Raw genomic sequence first — 19456 nt, forward strand, 5'->3', positions numbered from 1 at the left:
CAGGACCAAACATCTGTGGCTATGGGGACGCAGATTGCTCTTGAAAGCATGTGCATTTCTGTGCTGCTCCACTGCACTATGTCTCTGTATCCCCATTGAAACCAATTAGGAATCCTGTTGTGTGAAACACTGTACAACCATGTCAAAATACATGGGGATAAGTAGACATGGAAGATAAAGAAAGTTCTACTCTTCAGTTTAAAAATGCACACATTCTAGACCAAAAAAAGATTAAGGGACTCATGTGAATAAGGCTGAGACTCTATTGCAATGCTAGTCCTTAGCCTCTCTAGGAATCAATAGAACAGGGAATGGCATAGGACAATCCTCAACCTGTAAATGGTTCCCCAGGCTCCGCCCCAGACCTGGACTTCTGCAGTCTTTGGCATCAGGAGACAGTCAGTTTTCCTCATATCTGCAGAGGGCATTCATTTGTAAACGTGCTACTTTAGCGCTACTTAAAAATCTTACAGTCTCAACTGGAAGAAATTGCAATTTATTTTTTTTTTCACAAAGAAATGGAGTGCAAAATACGAGTAATTTGTGAAGGTCACTTGTCATCTCTAATAATAGACTTGGGGACAGTATACAGTAGCAACTCTAGGAATGATTATTAAAATCGCACCCCAAATAGCTTTAAAAAAGTAATAACTAGTTCCTGCTTTCATCACAGATCATTTTTCACTAATAGAGTAGAGCAGCACCTGCCACTTTGACTTCACAGGCATCTAGAATCTGTTTCTTTTAGCAAAGTTTTCAGTTTACCTAAACCATTCAGGTATCTTTAATCTCACATCAGACTGAAACGTCTAAACTTCAATTCATCTTTGGAAAAAAAGTGTCTCTTGGTTTTCAGAGAGAGATCTGAGGTCAGTGTTGCTTTTGTATTAGTAGATCAATAATAGAGATAATCATACAGTGCCACTGACTTTTGTCATGTCTGACCTTGAAGAACTAGATTACTGCTCAATAACAGTCAGAAATATTCCATTCCTTTGTGTTTGCTCACTAATTTTTAACTATCTACAGTAGTATCTTCGTCAAATATAGATACAGGTTGGAAGAACAAAAGGTAAATTAAAGTGACACAATTATATAAACTGTATCAGATCAGATTAGAATGAAAGTATCTTTACGGACCTTAATGGATGTCATTTATACTGTTAATTAAGCCCATTACAGGAAAACATAATTACTTTTCTAATATTGTATGACAAATCTTCCAAGATTTATCAAAATTAGTTTCCAACCTTAGATGGAAAGATGCTTGATTGTTGTGTTGTTTTTTTTTTTTTTAAGAAACAGAATCTTTTTCTTAATATTGAATTAAAAATTCAAATAATTTTAAGGATTTGGAAGGGAAATAGGTCCATCAAGTTGAAATATTACAATGTTGTATGAAAACTGCAGTCACAGAGAGTAAACAATTTAATCTCTGAAAGAAGCACGAGAATGAATTTTGAAATAGTATGTATTTTATTCCTATATTAATTCCTTTCAACTCATATACAGAAATAGTTTTCCAAACATTAGGCTGGAGATTTGATAGTATTACATATACATGATATTTACTTAAAGAAGACAGAGAGGAAGACTGCCTCATATAAATTTTGCCAACAGCCCCAGACAATGCTGAAAGATAGTTTGGCCAAACCCTACAAAAAGAACATCAAAGAGGACAGTGATCTCTAGCTCAACCTTAAGACAGTTTGTTGCTAGTTTAATTCATTTCGTTCTTTTTTTTAAAAAAAAAAAAGTCAGAAAAAGGCACAAGAAATTTTACAGCCTCATCATGTATGTCCAGTTAATTTTAGTTCTAGTAATTATTAGTAGTAATCATTAAAAATACTAATAATTAAAATAATTTAAAACTTCCTCCTGTATTTTAACCTTTGTAACTGGAAAACATTAATTTCAATGCTTTATGCTTGCTTCCCAGTAACACCTCCTTTGTCAGCACCCCTGAAAAGGGAGAACCCAACACAAAGAGCACACCTCCAGACCCCGAATACTTACTCTACGCCAGATCGGAATGGCCTTGGAAGACTTCAGAAAAAAAATTATTCATGGACAACAGAACTGTAATTTCTCCTGATGGTAAATCTGTTTGTGATTTATCTAAAACTTCATGTTCAAATATTTGTAAGCTCATGGCTGTGTGATCCTGTGATATTTTTAACAATGAGACTGACATTAAATACATGGTCTTGACTTACCTGCATAATCTAATAGTTTTTGTAGTATTTGATAGAAGTTATGTCAGATCTTTTTGTAAAATGACACAGTAATCTACAAAAATATCGTATCACGAGAAAATTCAAAATTTTACAAAGCCTAGTAAATGAAAGACAGATTTTAAAGTCTTTATTAAGTGTTGAAATAGAAGTTTGGGATTTGGGCAGTCATTTTTCTTTAACTAGCTAATTTCCAGTAACATTCTTCTCATGTCCCTCAAAAAAATCAGATTATATGGAGTTCCGTAAGTGGCTTAGACATGCACAACTTTAAAAAGCAACATATGAAGAAACAGTATCTATCCAGTAACAGACTCCCATCATGGAACAAAAGGTGAATTAAGAAACAGTGACACAAAACCACAGCAAATTCAGGTGAAGCACATTAAGAACTCACTTCTATATTTTTCTGGAATGCTAGGTATCAAATTTCCTTTGAAGGTGCAGAATTTGAGTGAGGAATTAAATCCACTAATGTGCTTTCTCAACAGCAGCTCTTACTGTCTTCCTCTTTGCCTGGACTTGGAGTAAGAAACAGTCTCTTTGAAGGGAATATTTAAATTTTTTTTAATATGTATGTTTTGTTAGTGTTTTGCTGTAAGGTGAAAAAGTACAAAAATAAACATATGCAGAGGAAAGAAAAAGGAAAACAAAAGCCAGTTGGATAGATGCATAGAAAAAAAACAAAAAGACTTTCACAAATGCTGTGGATTAACCCCAGCCGGCAGCTGAGGCCCACACAGCTGCTCGTTCACTCCCCCACAATGGGATGGGGAAAACGACCAGAAGGGCAAAAGTGAGAAAACATGGTTTGAGATATAGTTTAGTAGGTAGAGGAAAAGCTGCATGTGCAAGCAAAGCGAAACAAGGAATTCATTCACCACTTCCCATGGGCAGGCAGGTGTTCAGCCATCTCCAGGAAAGCTGGGCTCCATCATGCATAACAGTTACTTGGGAAGACAAACATCACTGCTTTGAATTTTGCCCTCCTTCCTCTTTTATTGCTGAGCACAAAGTCACGTAGTCTGGGATATCCCTTTGGTCAGTTGGCGTCATGACCAACATATGTCCCCACCCACCTTTTACACCCCCAGTTTACTTGCTGGTGGGGCAGTGTGAGAAGCAAAAAATGGCCTGAACGCTGTGTAAACACTGCTTAGCCGTAACAATCTCAGGTTCCTAGCTGGCTTAAAATACAGTCCTTTCACTATACCACATTTTCATCTACTGTTTCTGTCCGAATTAGTATTTTACTGTTGCTCTCTACACTGTCATCCTACCATGCCACCTTATCACGCTCTATTTTTATGAAATGTATTTATATTTTCTGATATATTGAAGTTTGACACAGAAAACACGCAAGGAAATACAAAGCATCTTTAGTATTATTTAAAACTTTCAAAATGTAAAGCATTTGTTTGAGATTTTTTAAATTTGTTTGACCACTACACCAACCTCTATCCTTGTAGGAAATCCACCTTTCAAGAGGCATCCCTTGTCTGTGAATTTTTCTGAGCAACAAACATCCCAAATTATGCATATGAGTCCAGTTCATGAGAAATATAGCATTTTCATTAGCTATGTATGTTCTTGACCTCCGTCTATAGGAGAAAAAAAGTCACCCATTTTTTGTTACATATTTTTCCACTCCTACCATGTTCTAACTTTGAGAATAATATATAAGTTTCTCTATTTTCACTTCTTTCCTTTTCAAAGAGGAAATTATTTTTCATTTGCAGACTACTTCCACTAAATTTGTTCTAGCATCAGTACAGGAATTAGAATCTCAATCACCGTGTTGATCCATTGTAGCACAGAATTTAAGCCATGTAAATCTGGTGATTCTTAAAGTCAGTGAGAATCTTAGCTTCTATTCGTTTATTCCACTGTTTGCAAGTTATTATTATGAAACTCACCCTGAGTATCTGATTTAACTCTGAATTTGATTTTTGGGATCTAGAGAATCCCTAGAAGCACAATTGATAACGATCGTATGTAACGTTGAAGCAATACACAAAAGCCTTCTGGTGATCCTTTGTGACGTAACACAGTGCTGAAACCAGGTCTGCACTTGTCAGGTGATTACTTGGGTAATCATAAGAAGGCTATCAACACCATTTCGTTTTTTTTTCAACCATGTTACCATGTATATCACATACAAGTTGAAGAGACAGTGATACTCAAGTTATAAAATAACATCACAGGCAGTGTCCAGCTTAATTTAGCTGATGGAGGGAGTACCCTTGAACATCAAATGTATTTCAGTGTGAAGGAAAAGCCAATTTTAAAGATTTCTAAATTCAGTGAAAATCTGGTATGAGTGAAATGAGAATGAAGGTATTGTTAGCATTAGTATTTTTAAAAAGAAATTAACATAATTCATTTAAATTAGTTATTTTAAAGTGAAAGTTACAGTGCGTTATTATCATTTTAACCTAAACGCAATTTCTTGCACTACAGTGTGTATCAAATGCATAATAGGTCATTAAAACAGAGGTTGGAAAACAGATAAAAAGAATTTAACCTAAGAATCACATTGTGCCTGTATTGGAAGTCTTCAATTAGAAACAAGATTTTCCTGGAAAACAAAGTTCTATTTGTCTTCTCTGACACATTTCTATGAAGGTTGTTTGAGAGATTTTTCTAGCTCACTAGAACAGCTTTTTGAACACAGAATTGTCATCTACAAATCTCATATTCAAGATTTCTTAGGTCTATGTAGTCATATTAGAAGAATAATTTGTACTGTTGGTAAGACTTCATAGAAAAGAGTGAAATTGCACCTTTGGTGGAAAAAAGTATGATTATTTTAAATGTGTATCTATTTATTGATTTTGGTTTGACTTCTAGCAGTTCCGGTAAAGATGGACACAGAGTACAGACAAAATGTAAGGTATGGCGGGGCTTGGGGTTTTTTAAATTCCATTCTCTCTATCACTGCTTATTGTATCCTTACATAAAATGTATGGACTTTCCTGATGCACAAGCCTATAAAAATGAGGAAAGCACTTAAGGATACTGGATTATTATTTTTATGTATTTTATATACAAACATGCTTAGCTCGAAAAGACCGATGTCCTAAAATACAAACTCCTGATAGTGTCATGTCTAACTCTTCTAACTTTCCCAATGGGCTTAAGAAGTCTTTCTTCATGGGCACAAACTTCATCACAATTTACCAACTCTTTTCCTTTCTTTTTTTTTTTTTTTTTCAGGTGAGATCTGACAGTTATTTTCTAATTAAATATTATTCATTGATTTTAATTACGAGTGAAAGTTTTATTACGCACTGCAAGGAATATTGCAGTAAATCCCCTGAACAAAAATGTGTTCAGCTATAATGATACCTTTATGGAACAGAAAGGCCACCTACCTGATGAAAAAGGTAGGCAACCCCTTCAGGTCATTAAAATAATGATTAACTTGACTGCCTGTTTTCTCATCTCATTTATAAATATAAGCCTATGAAAAGTCACTCACTGGCAATACATGGCTTGATTAATAGCTGGTTTAGGTAGGGAAAAGAACCATCTCAATTTTTAGAGGAGATATCAACAAAAAGGAGCAAGTACACAATGGATTAGGGACCTGGATTTGTTACACTTGGGATGGTTACTACTTTCATATCAATACTTCCATCCTTGCAATGTGTTCCGTGTGAAAAGTACTTCTTTAAGGCAGTAAGGGATGTTTTGGCTTTTCCATCCTTATGTTGAAATCACCTCTTACCATTCCAGCACAAATAGGTACATTCTAGATATTATATGATAATAGTTTATCTTTCATATAAAAATAAAGAGGGTTTGGGATCTGAACTCAAGATTTAAAATCACTTTAATTTGCCCACAAAGTTAAACGGATTTTTACCTCAGAATTTTTTCCAGGGTCTGTTAACTTGCATAATGAGTGCTCCATCAACCAGGTCTGTAGTGGAGGATTTGTATTCCAACCTATTGCTAAAGTTAATTGGTGTCATTTTTATACCCACAAACATGTTAGTGGGAGAACAAAAATGAGATTCAACTACTTACTAAACTGCTCCACATACAGCCATATTTATGGTTCTGAATGGAAATAGGACAGATCTTAGATAAACTGATACTAATGGGAGCTGCTATGAAACTTCCTTTCATTAGTGAATTAGGCACCACATCACAGATGAGCACAGAGCTTTTTGTGTTGCTTTTGTATTATTTTTGATAAAATAACATAATACATACATGAAAGAAATAGCTTTGCTAGCTATAGATTCAGCAGCAGCAGCAGCAGCAGCAGCCTGACATGAGCATCTCTGGTTTAACTTGATAGGCCTTTGAGTGGATGCTTTCTTTCTAGTACCTTCCTAGATTGTCTCCTGTGTACAAAGTTCAAAGCTATCTTTTAAAATGTTGAGGAAGGTAAAGCTTGTTTGTTTGTAGAAAGAAGAATTTTAATAATACTACATCTTTTTTTTTTCACCACTTCTTTTACAGGTGGTATATTTAGCTTTTTCTTGTTAATATGAGATTAAAAAAGATTCGATTGTGTCTGAGAAAAATCTCTGTGGTTTGATACAAAGATTCTCCAATGCAGTATTATTTCTTTTGAAATAGGATCCAGTATTATCCTTGCTTTGGAGTTGTACATAGTTGTTGAACAAAAAGTACTCGAAACTTTGCAAATACAGCAGATCTCCTAAGCCCTTGGAGTTTCATGGGGATGATGAAACATTTTCTTCTTTCCTGGCAGTGACAGTTCTATGTCTTTTTCCAGTAGAACCAACAAGCCAGCATGGCATATTTTCATCTTCAAGTCACAACACTTACCAGAAACAAGCAACAAGATCCTCAAATTACATTTACACTGAAGTAGCAAGACAAGTGTAATCTAACTATCAAAGGAATGGTACACTCAAGTGCTCCAAATACTGCAAACTCAGCCCAGGTATAATTTGTGTTGACTAGATTTGAACAGAAGAACAGTGATAAAACCAGAAATAGTCATTACTTACAAATTTAAATACACCTAGCATGAGACAATTCTCTACAAGCTGTAATGTAGATTTTGCTACAATAATGGGAAATGCCTGAAGCATGAATATGTGATTACATTTTTTCATACTGCTTAAAATTTTTTACACGCTGCTTAAAGTGTTTTGTACAATAAAATGCATCTATATTGCATGTGCATATGTAGCACATATAGATAAGATATAATGTATAAGTTCGATGAACATGTTTCAGGAATTTAGTAGAATTCTTTCCAGTGTTTACCTTCAGCAAAACATGAGAGAATAGGTGCAGAAATGTTTCATGCACCTTAATTTTCAAATATTATCGTGTTTCTCTTTAATCTTTTCATCTTTTCTTTAGTTTCATACAATTAAGATTTTGAATATTTATATTTCTGTTAATGTGATCATAGAGAAGGTAGTTTAAAGATAAGAAAATACTCTTACGGAAAAATAAAATCAAGAAATCTGTGTTAAAATGTATTTAAATATGGAGATAATTTTTGCTAAGATACAGCTAATACTTTTACAAAGAGTCTTCCTAATTTTGTACAAGTAGAATTTCAGGAAATCAGTACAGGAAAATAAATGGTAAATTCCATTGTTTTTCATATTGAGCTTGGTGCAATCTTTTAAAAAGTATTCTCTGCAAAGTACCTCTATTCTTAGATATAATAGGACATTATAGGTGAGGACAGCATTGACAACCTAAATGAAAATTATAATCTACTGCTTTTAATTATTAACTCATAATAAGGAACCTAAATAAAGTTCGTCAGTGGTAGGTTCTGCATTTCATGAAGAAGAATGAGAGATTTGTCGTACTATACCTTTTCATATAATTGGTTGGCTTTTCTTACAGATTATACAATCATCAAAGAATGTGCAAATGCCATATGCATATAAAGGAAAACTGAAAAGAAATAAAATAACAACACAATAGCTGAGGATAGAGTGTGTAACTACACAACTCCTAAACTGGGGTTAGGACAGGGTTGCTTGTGGATTGTCCCATAAGGGCAGATGCAGACTAGGTTTTCTTGCAGATCCTCTCATAAAGAGACATACTGTGTTACGTCCCTTCCCCTCTTCTGTAACATCTGGACAATTTTGTGAAATTTTGAGTCCTGTTATCTTCCCACTAGCCTTGCTACATATATAGCTCTGTCATCAGTTTTGCTACTGTTTTGAAGAGCTTGCTGCCAGCACTCAACAGAAGCCCTATGGCCCTAAGGAGAGTGAAGGGACTGCGGGCTGAGTCCATGCCCTGGAATAAGGAGCAGGGATGCAGTCAGAAAGAATGCCTGTTTTCTGCTTAAGTAAGCACTCTGACAGGTAGCTGTTAAAAAACTGCCCCCAAAAAATGGTTTTGTAAAAATTATTGGCACTATTGAAGACAACTTTTTATAATAGCACCACCATTACTAAATTTTAAATAAATTCTTGTGGATGACTTAATTAGTAACATCCAGTAAAACATTCAGTAGAGAAGATAATTACTTGATCGTCAAATGGAATAACAACAGTTTTCCCTGCAGTGAAATCTCTACCACTGTAATTAGGTTATGTCATACTTTACCCTGAAGGGAATATTAAAAACACAAGACCAGCCAGTTCCATCCACTGTATTTTTCTATTTATAGCTTTGTGCTAAATTGCTGCCTTCATGATGCAGCAAAGACATCAATAACAGAATAACAGCTCTTCTGTTGCTCAATTAAGTTTGCTACATGGATATTAATGTAAATATGGATCTTGTAAGAGAATTCTGTTGACTAATCATTTGTAGTATAATAATAAGAATTACACAAATGAAGAGTTCTAAAAGAAAAAATAACACAGAAGAAATACATACAAGCAGGACAAAAAAAAAAAGTAGCAACAAAAATATCTGCATGGGATATACATACACTGAGATATTGAGTGAATTGACTATTTCCTTTTTTCTTTTTTTCCTTACTCTTTGTTTTGCATTTCTCCTTAGTTCACTATGCAGCACTAAAAAAAATACTTAAAGACAACACTTCTGGTTTATAGTTCGATGTGATACGAAGAATTGCCTACTATCTACGAGTCCATTTTGCAAAAAGAGATACAAAATTATTTGTTTAGATCTTAGAACCTGTTTGTGTTCATTTTTATAGATTAAAAAAATGTTGTTCGCTGGTGTGAATACTGTTTGGTTTTCAATGTATATTTGATAAATACAAAAACTAGATGCTTTTATACCTGGTGTAAAATCATGCTGCATTCCTTTTGCTTGGAAAACCAGATTGTATTGCTAAGTGAACCACTTAATGGAGAAAAAAGTACCAGGACAAAATGGCTGCAAAGTCTTCAGTGAGTTAAGTGAATCTTAAGAAGCTTGACATTTATAAAATGGGAAACAGTAGTAGCTTCAGGTTCTCCCTGAACTAAAGTTAAATGTTAGAGAAGCTTCTGGTTCAAGATTTGAGCTTCCTCTTGTTAAGAAAATGAGATTACTATGTAAAATAAATTATAAAAAAGTATAGGTACAAGACATAGTCAGGAGAAGAAAAAGGGAAAAGTGACTTTGGTTAAATTTCTATTCTGGTTTCTATTCTTTTTTTCTTAAAATATTTTGTGGAGCTTTTGCAAGAGACACACATTCAAGCTTTCTCCCTAGTCTCAGATGGCTCTGATGCTAAGCTGAGAATGTATTAATAGGGATCTAGACCTTTTTATCTGACCAATACTCTATGTATTGAGACCCTTTGACTTGATAGAAAACTGTTTCTAAAGGATCTCTTTGTTTAAGGTTACCATATTAAATGAAACATCATGATCTTTTGAAAAACCAGGAAAACTGATAGTGCATGTGACCAGCTTAGAACCCATTTCATCTAACATGCAAGGTCATTTAAGAAAGACCGAGTTATGCCAATGACAGCTAGAAATGCAGTATAAGGTCTTTGAAAATTACACAAAGCAATCTGATTTTGTGTACTTATATTGGAAAACTGGAAAGGATTAAGAAGGAAGACATCATCCCCATCCTCACTGCTTTCTGAAACAGAAACTAAATTTGTAGTCTGATAGTGCGAAAGGGAAATGGAATTTCTGATTAAAAAACTGACATCAAGCAATATCTGTGTGTTGAGTATCACAGTGTTGTTACTGAAATTTCTCTCACCATTTCCTTGCTTCTCAATTCTCTTCCTGTCAGAAAACCTGTCCTCTTATGAGTGTCAAGTCCACTGAGTGAGGTTTTTTCTGTGTCACTATATTCCACTTTAATAAGTAGTTTATTTTATGTGTTATCTTTCTAAATATCTAAAATCTATTTAGCAAGTAATGATTTATTCATTTTTTTTTATTTTAATTCAGCAAAGGGGACAAAGATCTTTTCTTAATTATCTATAAAACAAGGAATTTATTACCAGATGCCTCTAGATTGAAACAAAGTAACTGTTTAATTTTGTTTGGAGCAGAGAGCTGCACAGTGCAAAGTAGAAACTGTTGTGTTGGACCGTGCAGTTCTGCTCAGGAAAGCAGAAGGGAAATTCCCATTCTGTATTTGGTTGGGGCAACACGATTGATGTCATCTTTTTGGTGAAGAGCTCCAAGGAATTCTTGCGTGTTGCGGATAAGCAAAAAGCCAGTTTCATATGCTGTTCAAAAAGATCGTCTCTTTGCTATCACAATGACCTGTAAAACCTCAGTTCACTCTCAACTAGGAGGAATGTCAACAGCAATGCTCTTAGAATTTTTGCTGGAAGCTTCATATTTGAAGTCCTAGCACAGCGCAAGTCTACTTAGTGTATGAAATTCAGCGGATTATTGACTTGAGGTGATACAACTATATGCCACAATTTATTCTGTGGCATGTAGGTTTTAACACTTCAGACAACAGTGCTTTCTAGAAATTTGAAGGGAATCCTTTTGCCAACTCTAGAGTGAGAAGACACCAAAGGCAGAGTGTTTAATGATACCTTGGTTCTCAATTGACAAACTGGATAAAGCCATGAGGTTATGAAGTTAGATTGACTACATTAACAAGAAGGCTACAGCCATTGTTTCCACCCTGAAGGTCTTGTAGACATGGAACAGCAATTCTAAGACAGAATGGTTCCCTGAGGCAGAAGACCAAGGCACCATAACCATCACTATCTTGAACATAAGTAGAAGTGCTAGTATCAAAGGCATCCTGACAGTTTACCAAATGTTGTTGCTATTGAAAACTGTTAGTACATACGTACCTATTTTCAGTCCTCAGAGACTAGTAACAAAGATTCTTATGTACCTCAAATGCTATTTTATATTAAATTCTAGCACCTCAAATTATCTTTAGAAACTCATCATCTGACATACATGTAACTATGGCCTCCTCTGTGCTAAGTGCAGTTGTTTATTGATGGCTTCTGTGATGAAAAGTCTTAAAGTTTTCTCAAACGCGTTTCCAGGTGCCATGGTCATACACAGCTTTAACAGTTACGTAAATGAAAAATTTACACTTGAAAATATGCCTGCAAAATAACGATCTTTTCCCTTCTTCCCTTTCAAAAAAGAGCATTGGTGTTTTGGACTAGCTACTGTTTTGACAATGAGATGGATTAGTCTCCAAGTGATCACCACGGACCTCCCTCACCAATGTGCACCAACCAGGACTCAAAGATACTGGTACTAAGATAGTTCAGTCCCTCTGTCCACAAAGGCCTCTGTTTCACTGATGACACTCCTAAAAAGGAGGATCGATAAGAAGAACTGTGGAGGTGGCTTTGCGTTAACACAGATTACTGTCTTCAAGGAGCAGGACTGACAGCATCAGCTTTTTTTTTACAGAAGCTACTGTGCAGCACTGTTATTAAAACATTTTCAGCAACTACTAGCCAAATCGAGATCGGAGCCATTGACCTAGTAGTAATGGAAAACTCTGTATTGTGTTATCCAATGTTCCAAACACTTTTCACCCATAAGCAGATCTCAGCACACACAAAGGAATGGGATCAACCCCTCCAAAATATCCTTACAACAGAAACAATCCTTCTTCAGGTTTGCCATCCTATGAGTAACCCCCTGCTGACACTCATTGATCAGCTCTTATGGCCCAAATGTATGCCGAGTTTGATATTTTCTCTGCTCAATGAGCAGAATCTCCTTGCATATTTGTATTTTAGAGGATAATCTGGCCAGAAGATGTTAAAATACTCCTGTTTCCATGGATTATTGTTCTCAAGATGAGTGTTCTGACAAGTAATGCTATCAGCTAGATTACTGAAGCTGTTTGAAAAGGTCCTGTGAGGCTACGGTTACGGGGAAAGATATTATTAAGCTCTTTGCATTAATTCTGAATAAAACAAGAAAGAACCTTACAAATATGACACTGTATGTGAATAATACTGCTATGCTTTCTCATAACCTCAGACCATGTTTTCTTGCAGTTCATATCTTCTCCCTTTTTTTTTTGTCTAAGTTTGCAAGACCATATTTATATTGACTGAACTTTGTGATGTGAATATTTTACTATTTTCCCCGGTTTTGAAGTAACACTGCCTTTTTCTCTTCGACATTGGTATTGCAATGGGAATTTGTTTATTTGCTTTATTCTTTATAGTTCCTGGTTAGAAAAATGCATATCTATTTTTTCTTATTCTGTGGCATGTGGCCTGCCATGGGAGAACTGGAAGGGATTTTAATTTTTTGTATTTTCTTGTCACATTTTTTCCTTTATTGTTTGCTTACTTGCAGATATGATTAAGTTTTAATTTGGAATATTTTCTGAAGAAATATTTGAAGTTCTCAAGTTAACTGAAGATATTCCATATGTGAAAATAAACAAAAAATAATTTAATGTGGGAACATGCAAACATATTAAAAAGAGGTGAGGCTGATTTAGATATTCAAGTTAAATATGAAATATTTGAAGCTAATCGGGGTAAACGTAAAGACGAGATCAATGAGGCAAAGGAGAAAAAGTTTTACAGCATAAAGGAGTGAGAGGAATTAATGATAAGATTCAAGCCCCAGTATGTTACTTTTGACTCCATGGCAGGAGAAAACCAGTTCTGAAATGTGACTTCATGTTTTCTTTTCGCTTATCTCTCCTGACAAGAGCAGTCTGTTCTTAGCTGAGCTCCTCTATGGATGCTCAGAAGAAGCTTCAAAGTCATCTCTAAGGAATTAATCTCCTTTGACCAGTTTTCTTATCCTGCATATATCTGGTGTGATTTCAGGAATGATGCCAACAGCCATCACGGATGATCAGTTTTTTCCCTTTCTTGCTCCCACTTCTATAACCCTAGCTTGTTATGTGAACAGTGCAATACAAATAGCAGTTTCCCAGCTTCACCATATGTTGGGAGAAGAAGTTTTGCATCTTCTACAGCATTTGTGTCCTTATCCACATACTGGCTTCTGTGCAGTGAAGGTGAAGGTGAGGAAAATAATTGTCAAGAACAATAAAAATATTTTTGCTCTCAGGAGAAATGAGTCAACACCACAAGCTGGTTTAGTATTTTATTGCAGTGCCTGATGTCCTTCCTGCCATGCTATGCCGTAAAAATCCCCTCAGTGTTTGTCTGTACGATTCGTGCCTTGTTTCACCTTTGGCTTTCAGAAAAGACACGTGCAAAAAGATCTATCCTCCCGAACAGGGCCTTAATGGAGTCAGTAGGGGTTCGGGCAGGCAGAGCAGCACACTTTCATGCACTACGTTGCTGGATCTGCAGATTGGAAATCCCCACAGGAAAGGAATTTATAAAAGTATGCTTCCTGAGGAAATAAAAAAGATTTTATCTCAGCAAAACCTGCTTGTGTAATACATGTCCTATAACGACGCTGTGCTTTAATGGTGGGTATGTGCTGAAAAAACTTTCGAGTGTCTTAAATTAGCACTCGATAGACTATGGGTTGTCACTATGATATTAATTTGTGGCATAGATCATTTACACATATAGACTACAGGATCTGTTCTAAATATATGTAATAATGGTTACGGTGCACTTCTGTTTGTACCGTTTAGAAAGAGTAAAGCATTATGGAAAGATTCAGAAAACAGTTCAGAAGGACTACCAGAGTAATTTAATATATAGAAAAGTCATAAGAAACATCTGTTCAGACGACGAGAATTTAAAGGGATCAATATATTAAGATTTTTTTGAGGAAGAATTATGTAATCTGCAACTACTTATGTACATATATGAGGTAGTAGGTCTCCCATCATTAAGATGTTAGGGCACTTTCTCATACCATTTTTATCCTTTCCTACCTATTATTCTCTTACTTCACTGCCCAGTCTGTCATTGCTCACCTTCAAGTATAGAAGCTCTGTACTACTACTACTAACACCACCATTATTCACTTTTCAGTACTTGGCAATTAGCATTTCCCACGGAGGGACTTTTGTCTTCATCTTCCTGCCTTGTGATGAGCTTTTAATTCAGACCTAGACCTACCTCTCCGAGTTCACCCTGGGCCCATGTGTACTTTCCCAATGTGTATGGATCATCTGGCTCGTAGATCCAAATCAAGTTTCTGGGCAATGCCCTGCACACAGAGGGCTCAGTGCCCAGCACACAGGTGACACATGGAGGAGGGGTGTAGAAGGGACCCAGCTTTGTATTGCCTTGAGGCAGAGACGACCCACGGGGAGCTGTGTAGATGGCTCAGCCCTGAGCTGTCTGAAGAGTCAGTGCTGCATTATTCAAAGAGCCAAAACTTTATTTGAGCCTTGAAATCCCTCAACAAAGAAGATGCCCTGAGTCTCAATCCAACCATTGTCCAGTTGCCTGAGATAAGGCAAAGGGAAGCTGGAAGGCTTCTGCTTCAGCCAACAACTTTGTGTACTGGGACAACTATGTGTATTCAGACAGTCGATAAGGGGAATCTCCCTGTCACATCCCCAGAGACCCCCCAGGCATGGTACCTACACAGTCACATAAATCAGGGGATAAAAACCCTATGATTTGGGTTGGGAATCGGGAGCTGCTTCTCCAACTACACAGCTGGTCTGTGAGGAGATTCTTCCTCCTTTGCCAGCCAAGGTAACTTCCCTGGGATTGAAAACCCTTGCCTGGAGGGGTCAGGGACTATTTAACAGCTTTAAGTCTGTGCACTTGTGTGTTGTCTCTTTTGTGTGCCTCAATAGCGCATTCTGTGACTCACTTGTGTGCTGTGACAGTGTATTGTACTAGTGTATTGTAATAGTGTATATTTTGTTTTTAGATTGTGATAGTGCATTCCTCCATTGTATCCGTAAGAACCTCCAGTAGTGGCGTGTTGAATCTGCAATCCAGATTTCTGATGGATATGAACCTTGAGAATCAGTAAATTAGGAGCTGGAAATTTGAAAAAAGCTGTTGAAAAGGGATAAAAAAATTTTGAAACTACAGACAGGTTTTATTCATGGATGGAAAAAGTGGGAGTTTTTAAATGAAAACTGATTTTTAGGCAACGGCATTTTTATTAAAATATAGAAAATTTAAAAGGTTAGAATATTTTCTAAGAAAGCTATAAACTCTTCCAAAAAAATTGTTAGCCCAAGCTATCTTTATATTTATGTTTTACTGACGTTGTTATACTTCCAGATTAATCTTGTGGTTTAGGCTGGCAACTAAACTGCACCCAGCCGCTCACTCACCCTCCCCCACCCCCAGGGGATGGGGAAGACAATTAAAGAGGAAAAGGGAAAGAGACCCATGGATTGAGATAAGAACAATTTAATACTACTACTACTACTATATGAATATATACATATACAATGATAATAATATATACAAACAAGTGATGCACAGTGTAATTTCTCACCACCCCTTGACCAAGGCTCGTCCTGTCCCGGACTAAGAAATAGGAAAGTCCCGACACCGCAATCCCGGACAAGCTAGAAGCTCGAAAACAGAGAGAGAAAGAGAGAGAGCACTCCGAGAGTCCAAGAGTGAGAGTCCCAGAAGAGCAAAGGCCCTTCTTTCCACTGACCCTCATTTTTATACTGGGCATGACGCTGCATGATATGGAATACTTCATTGGCCAGTTTGGCCCTCAATCCTAAATCTAAGTCCAAATCATAAGGGGAGTTGTGGACCCTGTGTGCCGGCCGTGCTCCCCCCTATCCTGTTGAGCTCTTGCATGCTGGCAAGAACACAGGAAGCTGAAAAGTCCTTGAGGTCTCAGTGCCAACTACAAACATCAGTGCGCTGTCAGCGTTCTTCTCAGAGCAAGTCTCAGACTAAAACCAAAACACAGAGCACTTCTGGCTGCTAAAAAGAAAAACTGACTGTCCCAGCTGAAACCAGGACAAGTAGCCATTTAAATATTCAGTAAGCAGTGCCTAACAATAGGTATGCAGGAGAGCTTAGCAGTCAATCAGCGCATAATGCTCATCACTGATGAGGTTTACTGTAATCCACGCTAATACAATCCTAAGCAAGAACAACTCCATTGAGTAGGTCCCAAGGAAAAGCATATAACACTAGGAAAAAACTTGGTGAAAGTCAACATTCTTATTGCCTTCAGCTTCACCAGCTTCTACAATGCTACACTCCTGCTACAGGGAAGAGATTACATCAGTGCTTTTCCTGACTTGTCATTGGGAAACTTACCCCTTTCACTTTCCTTTTGTTTTATTTGTTGGGGTTTTTTTTACTTTTTCCTCTAAGCAACTTTCACCCTTAGGACTGATGTGTGTCATCAACAACGACCTACCTGAGCAAAGCTTTGTGAGTGCAAGTCTGTCTCAGCATCTTTTGTGCAACGTACATTCCGCTGGTTTCATGCCTCGTTATAGAAAACAGATAATTTAGCTCAGCACTTACTTCAGTAGCAGGAAAACACCGACCGCTACCCTGCACTTGATCAAGGCCTGGTATGCAATGGGAGAGTGCATTGCTTTGCCCTAAGCCTCTATTAAGTACTGGAAGGCTGCTAGAAGGTTTCCCTGGAGCCTTCTCTTCTCCAGGCTGAACAGCCCCAACTCTCTCAGCCTGTCTCATAGCAGAGGTGCTCCAGCCCTCGGATCATCTTCGTGGCCTCCTCTGGACCTGCTCCAACAGCATCATGTCCTTCTTGTGTTGGGGACTCCAGAGCTGAACACAGTATTCCAGGTGGGGTGTCATGAGAGCAGAGTAGAGGGGCAGAATCACCTCTCTCAACCTGCTGCCCATGCTGCTTTGGATGCAGCCCTGGACACGGTTTGCTTTCTGGGCTGCCAGCGCACATTGCTGGCTCATGTTGAGCTTCTCATCAACCAATGTCTGTATCCCGTGGAAAGGACACATACTGAAGCGGTTCTTGATAAAAATGCAGCATGTGGGAGGGACATCACACTAGAGCAGGGCAGTGTTAGGAAGGAGCAACAGAGACAAAGCATTGGGCACTGACTGCAAGACCTGTTCCCTATCCCCTGTGCTTCTTGGGGCAGCAAGGAGGTAGAAAAGTCAGGAGTGAAGGTAAGCCCAGGAAGAAGTGGTGGTGGTGGGGAAATGTTTTTAATTTTGTCTTTGTTTCTCACCATCCTATCCTATTTTTAATTGGCAATAAATTAAATTCATCTTCTCCAGGCAGACTATTTTGCCTGGGATGATATATAGTGTGTGACCCCTGTGGACCCCTGAGCTTTTCCACCTTATTTTCCCCCTTCTCCTGTTGAGGAGGGGGAGTGAGACAGCGGCTGGGTGAGAGTCTGGCAGACAGTTAAAGTCAAATTCACCACAGTAATGCATTAGAAATATGTATTTACCCCTTAATGAAGAATCATTCCTTTCAAGGCAGTAACAGTAACACTGTTTGAGAACCTTGGTGCAAGGAAACCCCTTAACTACCAGTTGTGTACCAACCACCTAGCGTGCTGTGAGCTGAGAATTTTATATATACTGGATATTTCTTCAAATTCAAAAGCCACCTTTCTAATTCCAGATGCAATAGAAGTGGAAATGTGAATGACAGAGTTGCAACTGGCAAATGATGAGGGTAGTCTTCTGCTGAATACTTGGTGGCTTTCTCATGTGGATCATCTAACACGCGAAATAGGAGATGAACTGTACACAGACCCCTCAGAAAATTTCCTTTCCTATGGTAAAGCTCTCCATTCATAGTGATCTTCCCAAAAGGTATAGCATAATCTTTTGCTATCTGTTCTCATTCTTCTTTGTGAACAAGGAGATCGTGTATGACAGCATGTGATGAGGCAGGAGGCAAGCTTGTCCTGGACTGTTTCCATATATGCTAACTACCTTATATGTTGTCTGTCTAACCAAGTATAGCCCAGTGTGGGCACAAGGGACTTTCACAAGGATGAAACATCTGGGATCTTTGAGAGATCCCTCCTTCTATCGTGGTCACTCATGGTGACCATCCTCTAGCTCTTGCAGCCTCAGATCAAAAAGACAAAAGGCTTTCAGTGTGTAATAGATGCTATTTCCCCTGGTAGAGAGGATGACTTGGTAGTGGGCCATATGTCATACAATACCATCTTATAGTACCAAAAAATATTCTGTAATTAGATGTTATGCCTTGAAGTGGCACATAACTATGGTTTACCGGATCTGAACTTTCAGGTGTCTATGGCTCCAGTATTACTAATCCTCAGATGATGGTCTAAAAGAGATTCTGTACCCTTTTGCAGGAGATTGAATTATAGCTATCCTTTCTAATCTGAGGAAATTACAATGATTTCTAAATTTATTGGCCATTATTGTTCAACTATGTTACGCAGTATGCCAATAAATCATAGAGTCAGACTATCTATTATTCTGTTTACTTACATTTTAGAAAACTTTGGAATAGGGAATAATCTGAGGAGAAATTAAATAAGCCTAGCTAACAGCAACTAGACATAATGTGTTCCTTATCAGTCACATGGATAGAGAAGTACTTAGTAGGACGTGTACGAAGTAGTCAAATATTGTAGAAAGACCTCTGTGCATGCATTAAAGGAATAAGGAAAGAAAACTACAAGTCTCCATTACCACTTCATTAAAGAACTGAATGCATAGAACTAAAAAACAGGCTGAGAAAGACAAGAAAAAGTGGCATTTATATGCAAAATGATGTCTGCATACAAATCTATAGGGCAAGTATGTAGAAAAATTGACAGTTTCCAGAAAAAGAAACTATCTGAAGAATTGGGGGTTTTTAACAAAAGGAAAAGAACAAAGTGAAATACCTATTCAATATAACAGTTACTTTATCAAAAGAAGTTGACAATTTCTTTAAAAGCATTCTATTCTGACAAATTTGAATTAAAAAAGAAAGCCCTGTATGTGAAAATTTAGACAA

The sequence above is a fragment of the Tauraco erythrolophus genome, chromosome Z (assembly GCF_009769465.1).
Source record: "Tauraco erythrolophus isolate bTauEry1 chromosome Z, bTauEry1.pri, whole genome shotgun sequence".
In the NCBI taxonomy this organism is placed as follows: Eukaryota; Metazoa; Chordata; class Aves; order Musophagiformes; family Musophagidae; genus Tauraco; species Tauraco erythrolophus.